This window comes from Nycticebus coucang, chromosome 10 (genome assembly GCF_027406575.1).
Source record: "Nycticebus coucang isolate mNycCou1 chromosome 10, mNycCou1.pri, whole genome shotgun sequence".
NCBI lineage: Eukaryota > Metazoa > Chordata > Mammalia > Primates > Lorisidae > Nycticebus > Nycticebus coucang.
In genome coordinates this window covers 25027717-25038274 of record NC_069789.1, presented here as the reverse complement: position 1 = coordinate 25038274, position 10558 = coordinate 25027717, and positions in this window count along the sequence as shown.

Below are 10558 nucleotides of genomic sequence, written 5' to 3'. Positions count from 1 at the left end.
AAAAAAAAGACAGTGTTTGATCTCATGGCTAACAGTTAATTGCTTTTTGCTTAATATCTTTGGGTTGTATAACAGTCTTAATTTTCCGGAAAAGAGAAATAATACTAATTTTATGACTACATTTTTTATTGCTTTTGTTTTAAAGTTTTATGACATTAATACATACTTTTTTCATCTCCATTTTATTATTTTATTAATATGACTTTATAATAAGGTCAACTTACATGTATTTCATTTAATATAATTTTACCATAATTATATTTTTGTTAACCCCCTGGAATTTCTGCGCAAGACATAACTATTGGATTTTCTTTTTTAAAAAAAGTTATGCTACTTGTTCTTTAAGAATCATTCATTTACTACCGAATTGTATATTAGATGTAGTCATAGAAAAATAAGAAAATCTCTTGCCAACAAAAAGCTTATGGTCTTATAAATGGCCAGGATGTAAATAAAATAAAATAAAATACTATCCATGCTGGTGAAAGAAACTAGTGTAGAATGAGTACAAAGGACATAGAGGAAAAATTAATCTACAGAAGACATCGTCAAACTATGGCCCTGGGTGAAATTTGTTCTGCTGTCTTTTTGTAATAAAATGTTATTAGAACAGAGCCATAGCTTTTCAAACATTAACTATATATGTCTTTGTTCATGCTATAATGTCAGAGTTGTAATTGTGACAGAGACCAGATCTGCAAAAATATTTACTATATTGACCCTTAGATAAAAAGTTTACTGACTTCAGAAAATATTTCATAGTCGAATTAAATCATGAACATGAGTAATGGTCATGATCATTAAACAGAACTTGTGAGAAACTAAGACCAGGCAGAAAAAGCATGATCATTATACTAGTTAGAGTCCAAGCTTTGATTATACGAAAGGAAAACAAACAGATAAACCAAGAAATTCCAAAAATACAAAAAAGAAAGTTGAAGTAAAGTAGCAGATTATGAAGAACATACATGACATGCAAAAACATCTAATTGTCTTCCACGTAGGTAATAGGGAGATCAAAATAAATTTCAGTAGGTCAATAGCAGAATCACCTTTGAGCTTAAAAGATTGCCTGGGCAGCAATATATAGGATGTTTTGAGAAGAGTCTCAACCAAGGCTGTGTTAACATTACCTGATGTAATTTAGAATGTATATGCCTGAACTCTGCTCATGAAGATTCTGATTTGGTTGAGGTCTGAGTTGATTTGAGATGAAACCTGATATCTGCATTTTTAAAAAAGCTTCTCAAATGATCTTTGTTGAACATTGCTGGTTAAAAGCCATAGAATGATACCATTTAGAAACCACTGAAATAATTTTGACAGGATAGGTATTGAGAGAGGATACCTGGAAAAAAATAAGGTCCAAAAAGAAAACAAAAGTCTTCTCATGGGAGCCCAAGAACACTCCTGGAAAATCCTCCTTGTGGTGACTTAGCTTTTAGGAATTTGTGGAAAGTTAACTTCCTGGGAGCTTGAAACTAATGCTTGCTTCCACTTTTGCAAAAGCACCCATCTGCCTTCTCCAGCCCAATCCAAACGAACCAATGAGAAGAGTACCTGTGGACAGGGGGCCCTGGCCTGGAGATAAAAGGGAAAAGACAGAGCCAGTCAGGGGTCATGGCCATTTTCAGACTTAGTCTTCCATGACCGTCTGAAATAAAGCCCTTCCTCCATATCTTGGTGTTCTGGTGACACTCTCTGTCCACCAGGCCCTCATCTTCCTGCAACAGTGTCAGGTGGCATTAGCCAAGGTGGGAGGCGAGGAGGTGCATGACTATTATCAACAAGATAAATATGTATGATCAATTATTAGTCACTACAATCGTAAGAGGTTCTATAAATTCAGGTGTATTCTAAGTTAAGTGGTAAGCTAACTACCGTGACATTTTTTTTTTTTTTATGAAACTACTAAAGTTAGTTTTCTGAATCTAAAGTTAATTTCCTAAAAATAGAAACTGTACATAAACAAGTAATTTTAAAGGACTAAAAATATGAGAATAAAATTATGTAAAGTTTGAGGCATAGTTGGTATGTTCCAGTGAAGACTTCCCACAAAGCAGCGAGATCTACAGGTTTGGTGTTCAAGAGAAGTTTGAAGCTACACTGAAAAGTTATAAGCATCGAGGTGGTCGCTGAAGTCCTGGGGAAAAATAGAATCTTTCATGGAAATCATGAGGACTGTGCCAAGACGGATCTGGGAGAGAAGCACAGGAAACACCCACTATTCAAGGGCAGGAAAAGTTTCTGCAAAGAAATGGAACAATTTGGAATGGAGAATTGTAATTTGTGCTATGGGAATTAGCCTACATTAGATAAGTCCTCCTTTTGAGAGGACTTATAAAACCTGGATATTAACAAGAACTTTCTGAAGGCATCATAGCTCTACCAAGGCCTTGAGGACTTGCAAGTCCAAGATGCTAAATATGTGGGAGACCTTAGAGGAGGGTGCCTGACATCCAGTAATGCTTCTTCCATTAAGATGTTTTTTCAAGTTTTCAAGTGGCTACTCAACAACTAAGAGTTTCAAAAATGAATGTGACAACTAAGAAGTTCAACAAACTTAAGGTTGAACTATGGAAACTAATCTTCCAAAGTCTCATGCAAATAAGAATATAAAGAAGAAAAAAAAAAAAGAAGTAAAAGCCCACATTTTGAGAACCAATCCAGGACTTTAAGAATCAACCCATCTTAGGTCATTACCCTAAAAATAATTGCAAAGCTGAAAATAAAACAGCCTCAAACTCATGGAGAATTCAAATTTTTCACCACAAAGTTTATGAAAAATATTGAGCATTGAATCAGAAACTACCAGTTATATTAGCAGACAAAAACCTAATTACTGACCAAAAATCAAGAGAAACATCATGAGATTTATGTTCTGGAAATTTTAGAATAGACTTTAAAATAACTGTAATTACATTTCCAAAAAAAAAAATAGATGGTAACATCAAGAACTTCAGCATAAAATACAATCTATTAAAACAGTCAAATAACATATAACTGAGAATGTTAGTAATTCACTAGATAAAATTAACCGGAAGATTAGACATAGTTGAAAAGATGATTAATGCACCGGAAGGTACATTCGTAGAAAATATGCAGACTGACACTCCTGGATGCTTGCACTTGGTTTCCTCCAGATATTCTCCATGTGTCTTTGCCCTTTGCTATTATGATTTTGCTTTTATCCTTCTACTATAATAAATCAGAGTCCTGAGTATAAATAAGTACGTCAAATACTGTGAATCTTCTTAGTGAATCATTGAGCCTCAGGCTGTTCTTGGGGATCCCCAACATAACATCAAAAACAAGTTATATTTCTTTTCAGAAATGAAAGAAAATTTTTTAACATTTGAAAATCAGCTGGGGGAGCGCCTGTGGCTCAGTGGGTAGGGCGCTGGCCCCATTTACCGAAGGTGGTGGGTTCAAACCTGGCCCCGGCCAAACTGCAGCCAAAAAAAAAAAACCCAGGCATTGTGGCAGGCACCTCTGGTCCCAGCTACTCGGGAGGCTAGGGGAAGAGAATTGCCTAAGCCCAGGAGTTGGAGGTTGCTGTGAGCTCTGTGACACCACGGCACTCTACCGAGGGCGATAAAGTGAGACTCTGTCTCTACAAAAAGAAAAGAAAATAAAAGAAAATCAGCCAATGTAAGGTACTACATTAAAAGTGAGAAAAAAATCCTATATGATTATTCAGAAAGATGCAGAAAAAGTATTTGAATATTTCAACATTCAGGTACAACTATAATTCAGGAATAATTATAATTACAATTGTAATTCAGTTACAATTAAGAAAATTCAATGCAATTCAGTTACAATTAAGAAAGTTTTCTTCGCAAAATAAGAATAGAAGGGTACTTCCTTCCAATACAAGATATCAATATAAAACCTCAAACTTAATGTTGTAATATTGAAACTAATCTTCCTAAGTAATAAATGAGACAAGGATCTACTATTGCCAATTCTTTTTCATGTTTAGGATAATAATGTAATAAAAAAGTTTACTAATGAGACAAATTTGTTATTACTCATAGATTGTGTATGTAGAAAATCTGAGGTAATTAATAAGTAATTTATTGGTATATAGAAATAAATTTAACAAGGTCAGTAGATATAAGATTATTACATATAAAATTCAATATATTTCTAGGTTCCAGGAATAAATACATAGATAACAGAAGTCTTAAAAAGCTGATACTATTTTATAACATCAAAACATACAGTAACTATTGGGGAAAGGAAGATGGTCAACTAGAAGCAGCTTTCACCTGAGGCTACCATCCAGAGGGAGAGATACTGGACAGAAGTGGACTCACTGAAGATGCAGATGGGGAGCTGAGCATAGAAAGAAGATAGACAACAACATCATCTCCGCTGAGATAAGCTCAAGTCATCAAAGTTCAAGGATGTAGCCCATTGCCAAGTTCATAGGAGACTTCTCCCCCAAGCTAGAGGCCCCTTGTGAGCTCTCTGGAAGCAAGGAAGGAACAAAGGACTTAACATATCACCCCACTGGAGAGAGCCACTAAACCCTGGGCCTCCATCTCCAGCAAAGTCCCACCTGGCGGCATAGGTGTCATCCCGCCCAGCATAAAAGATATCAAATATTTTCACCGCAATTCTGAGCACACAGTTCACCCTTCCCCACTAGCCTGGCTGCCTGAAGCTCTACACCCTACAGAACCTGGAGTGTTTGGTGAATTTGCTGAGAGGACCCACTGGACAGCAGTGTGGAAACAATGACTTGTGCAGAAGAAAGGGGGTGTGGGGAGACAGGGGCACGGAGACAGGGGCACAGAGTCAGTATGGTAGGCATGGAGGCATTGTTACCCCAGTTCTGACCTTGGCAGGTGAATTTCCTTGACTCCCTTCCTTACCAGAGGGGACCAGGCTTCATCCCCATGGGTTTACCAGATGGAATGTCTGTGGATTTCTACTTTCTGGACACTTGAAGCTCTTTGAATGCTTTCCTCTGAGCAGTGACCGTACTACCTGGGACAATCTAATTAGAACTTTTGACCTGGGCTGTCCATCAGGGAACCCTCTGAGCAGCAGTTGTTTTGTAGGAAAGGAGGACAGATTCTCTTCCTCTAGCTGTTGCCAGGGGGGCATGGGGTGTTGCCATTGTATCTTTCCCAAGTTGAGATTCCAGCTTAATCTCATGACTTATTAGGATTGGGTAGGGAAAGGCTGACTTCAAGACAGAGCCAGCTTGCATTTTCTCACTAAACAGGTCCTCAGAGTCTCTGGATGCAGCTTTGAAAGGGACCTTGGCAAGGGAAAAAGCCACAGTCACAAGCCCCAATATATTAGTAAAGAGCTGGTCAGCTCCAGTGCCTAGGGCCTCTGACAGTCTCAACCCATCAGTTTTAATTGCCAAGTTGTGGAAAATACTCATGGAGAGGAACCAGCGGAATAACTCTGGCAACATGAATAATCAGAGTGGAACAACACCCCCAAGGGATGACAAAAGAGATATAACAGAAGATGCCATTCATAGAGAAATGACTGAAATGTCAGAAATAGAATTCAGAATATGGATGGTAAATAAGATGAATAGAATAAAGGAAAAGATGGAAATAGAAATCCAAATGTAGTTCAAAAGTCATCTTAAGAAATTAATTAATTTGCCATAACTAGTCTCAAAGTCACCAAGGATATGGACATAATGCACCACAATCAAATTGGTTTTATCCCAGGGTTACATGATTGGTTCAACATACGTAAATCTAATATAATACACCACATAAATAAAATAAAAAATACCATATGATTTTCTAAATTATTGCAGAAAAAGCTTTTGATAATATCCAGCATCTTTTCATGATCAGAACATTTAAGAAAATAGGCTTAGACGGGACATTTTTTAAACTGATAGAGGCTATCTACAACAAACCCACAGGTAATATCTTAATGAATGGAGTAAAATTGAAAACATTTACAGTCAGAACTGGAACTAGACAAGGATGCCCATTGTCACCACTGCTATTCAACATAGTACTGGAATTGTTAGCCATCACTATTAGGCAAGAGAAGGGGATGAAGGGTATTCAGATGGAGTCAGAGGAGGTCAAACTCCCACACTTCATGGATAATATAATCTTATACCTGGAAAACCCTAGGGACTCAACTACAAAGCTCTTAGAAGTGATCAAAGAATACAGTAGTGTCCTCTTTAGAGAAGGTTCTATTCATGTCTCTTGCCCATTGATATGTGGGATTGTTGGCTTTTTACGTGTGGATTAATTTGAGTTCTCTATAGATCCTAGTTATCAAGCTTTTGTCTGATTGAAAATATGCAAATATCCTTTCCTATTGTGTAGGTTGTCTATTTGCTTTGGTTGTTATCTCCTTAGCTGGAGGAAGGGGACAGCAGAGAGACAGAGAAGGAGGGAGGGGTGGGGAAAGGAAGAGCAGAGAGAGGGAAGGAGGGAGGAGAGTGGGGCCTTGGTGTGTGTCACACTTTATGGGGGCAAGACACAGTTGCAAGAGGGACTTTACCTAACAAATTCAATCAGTGTAACCTGGCTTATTGTACCCTCAATGAATCCCCAACAATAAAAATAAATAAATAAATAAGAAAAACAAATAAAAGAATACAGTAGTGTCTTTGGATACAAAATCAATACTTAAAAATCAGTAGCTTATATATATACCAACAATAGTCAAGCCAAAAAAGATAGTCAAGAACTCTATTCCATTTACAGTAGTGCCAAAGAAGATGAAATACCTTGGAATTTATCTAACAAAGGACATGAAAGAGCTGTATAAAGATAATTATGAAAGCCCGAGAAAAGAAATTGCTAAAGATGTTAACAAATGGAAAGACAGGGCAGTGCCTGTGGCTCAAAGGAATAGGGTGCCAGCCCCATATGCTGGAGGTGGAGGGTTCAAACCCAGACCTGGCCAAAAACTGCAAAAAAAAAAAAAAAAAAATGGAAAGACATACTATGCTTGTGACTGGGAAGAATAAACATTGTTAAAATGTTCATACTACCCAAAGCAATGTACAGATTTAATGCAATCCCCATCGAAGCACGGATGTCTTACTCTAAAGAAGTCGAAAAAATAGTACTTCATTCGATATGGAATCAAAAAAACCCCAAATAACCAATGTATTGCACAGAAATAAAAACAAATCTAAAGGTATCACACTACCAGACATCAGGTTATATTACAAATCTATAGTGATTAAAACAGCATGGTACTGGCATAAAAATAGAGATGTACATATATGGAATAGAATACAGAGTCTAGAGATGAACCCAGACACATATTGTCATTTGATTCTTGACAAGCCTAACAAAAACATGCATTAGGGAAAAGATTCCCTATTTAACAAATGGTACTGGGAGAACCGGCTAACGATCTGTAGAAGACTGAAACTGTACTCACACCTCTCACTACTAACAAAAATTGATTCTCAATAGGTAAAATATTTAAATTTAAGATATGAAACTATAAAAATATAGCTTTTTATAAAAACTATAAAAAAATAGAAAAGAGTTTGGGGAAAATGCTTAACAATATTGGCCTGGGAAAATATTTTATGAGAAAGACTTCCTTGGCAATTGAAACAACACCAAAAATATAATACTGGGATTTGATCAAGCTAAAAAGCTTCTGCTCAGCTTTTGTCTTACAACAAAAGCAAATAGACAACCTTCAGTATGGGAGAAGATTTTTGCATGTTATGACTATGACAAATGTCTGATAACTAGAATCTATAGAGAACTCAAATTAATCAACAAGAAAAGATCAAAGAACCCCATTTCTTTGTGGGCAAGAGACTTGAAGAGAAACTTCTCTGAAGATGACAGGCGTGTGGCCAAAAAACATATAAAAAATGCTCATTGTCTTTAATCATCAGAGAAATGCAAATCAAAACCTCTTTGAGATATCACCTGAATCCAGTAAAATTAGCCCACATCATGAAGTCCCCAAACTGCAGATGTTGGTGTGGATGTGGAGAGAAGGGACACTTCTACTGCTGGTAGGATTGCAAACTAATACAGCCTTTTTGAAAAGAATTACGGAGACTTCTCAGGGATCTAAAAGTTGACCTTCCATTTGACCCTACAATTCCATTACCAGGCATCTACCCAGAAGAACAAAAATAATTTTACAACAAAGACATTTGCAACAGAATGTTTACTACAGCCTAATTGATATTGACAAATTAGGAAGCAGCCTAAATGCCCATCAAACCATGATGGATTAACAAACTGTGGAATATGTATACCATGGAATACCATTCAGCCATAAAAGAAGACGGTGACTTTACATCATTTATGTTTACCTGGGTGGAGTTCAAATACATCCTTCTTAGTAAAGTGTCTAAAGAATGGAAAAAAATATATATTCAATGTACTCAATATTATTATGAAACCAATATAAAAACACCTATACTCTCCTATGAATGATAAAACACAAATGTAGTCTAACGAAGGGGAGAAGCGGGGGAAGAGAGAGGGGAAGGGTGAAGGTGTTTGGTGGGAGGAGGGAGGACATTTGAAGGAATCTTAACTAATGTGCACAATGCAAGGGTCCATTTCTAAACAACTAAGAGTAAACTGTAAATGTCTTACCACAAAAAGTAAGTCAGTGAAGTGATGGTTATATTAATCAGTTTGATATAAGCATTCTATATTGTACATCAAATCATCACATTGTACCCCATAAATATATACAGTTATGATTTTATAAAAAAAATTAAAAACATATAGTAACTGAAAACGAATCTAACAAAAATGTTCAAAATCTTTGTAGTAGTTTTCTATGGCTGCATAACAAATTGCCACAAACTTATCAACTCAAAATAGCACAAATATATTAGTTTATAGTTCTATTGAAAGTTGGGCACAAATGGCTGGTTTCTTTGCTAAAGGTCCTAAAATAGCTAAAAATCAGGATGTCAATCAGGTGGGTTTTTGTCTGCAGGTTCTGAGGAACAAGCTTCTTCCACACTCAGTCTTGTTGGCAAAATTCAATTTTTCATGATTGTAGGACTGAGATTCCCATTTTATTTCTGGCAGGTGGCTAAAGGCCATTCTTAGTTTACATGACCCTCCTCAAAAACATGTTTACTCCTTCTCATGCTTTGGATCTTTGACATTTACTTTCTCTAACTTCTAGATTTAAGGGTCTGGTGTGATTAGGTCAATCCCACCTGGGTGATGTCCCTATATTGGATTGGTATCTTATCCAATCCAATTTATCCACAAAATCTCTTTTGTAATAAAATATAATATGACCATGAAAGTGATATTTTATCACATAGACACTCTGCCTACATTCAAGCAGTAGAGATTATACAAAGGCCAAGGTCATTGAATTCTGCCTATCAGAGTCTGCATGCAAACACTATAAAACATAATTTTGTGAAATTAGGAAGACTTACAAAATCAAATCATTAGACTGTGTTAATGGAAATAATCTGTATTACAAACCTAACAGTTCTTTCAAATTGATCAGTAAATTTAGTTCAATTGTAATTAAAACAACATCAAAGAATGGGAAATAAAAGATATTTGAAATTTTATTTATTTATGTGAATACATAAAAATAGCCCATGACCTTGAAAAACAAAAATGGAGAACTTACACTTACAAAAGCTTTACTTCCTATAAAGCTGTACTAACTAGTACAATGTAGCTAGGCAAATAGACCAAGAGAATATAATGGAGAGTTCAACAACAGTTCTACACACATTTAAACATTTGATTCACAAAAGATGTGCAGTATAAAAAAAGTAAAGTACCACTTTTATAAAATGGTGCAGTGTCAATTAAACATCTGTATGAAAAAAATAAGCGTGCAATTAACCCTGAGCCTCATCACACCATACACAATAATCAGTTTTAGATGGGTTTTAGTGTAGGTGAGTTTGAGGAATAACATTATTTGTGGAATAAAACTGTTAAATCACTTTAAAAATTGCTGGGCAATACTAGTCTTTAGTAAAACCCAGTAGAAATGTGCATACACAAATATAGGGGGACCACATATACATATTCACAGCAGCAGTATCAAAGTAGCTCTGAATTGGAAACCATCAAGGAAACCAACATTATAATAGATGAATGATTTTCTTTTTTTTTTTTTTTTATAGAGGCAGAGCCTCACTTTGTCGCCCGGGGTAGAGTGCTGCGGCATCACAGCTCACAGCAACCTCCAGCTCTTGGGCTTAGGTGATTCTCTTGCCTCAGCCTCCCGAGTAGCTGGGACTGCAGGTGCCCGCCACAACGCCCGGCTATTTTTTGTTGCAGTTTGGCCGGGGCTGGGTTTGAACCCGCCACCCTCGGTATATGGGGCCGGTGCCCTACTCTCTGAGCCACATCTATTTATAGATGAATAAATTCTAATACAGTCACAAAATGAAATGTTAAAGCACAATGAAAGGGAACAAGAAGGCATGTATAAAACAATGTGCATAAATCTCAAATATAAAATGTTAAATTAGTAAGCTCAGTAATTAAAGGCTGGATACTGTATAGCACTATTGCCATTTTACTAAAGATACAGAGCTGAACAAAGGTGACACGTAACCAGCGTT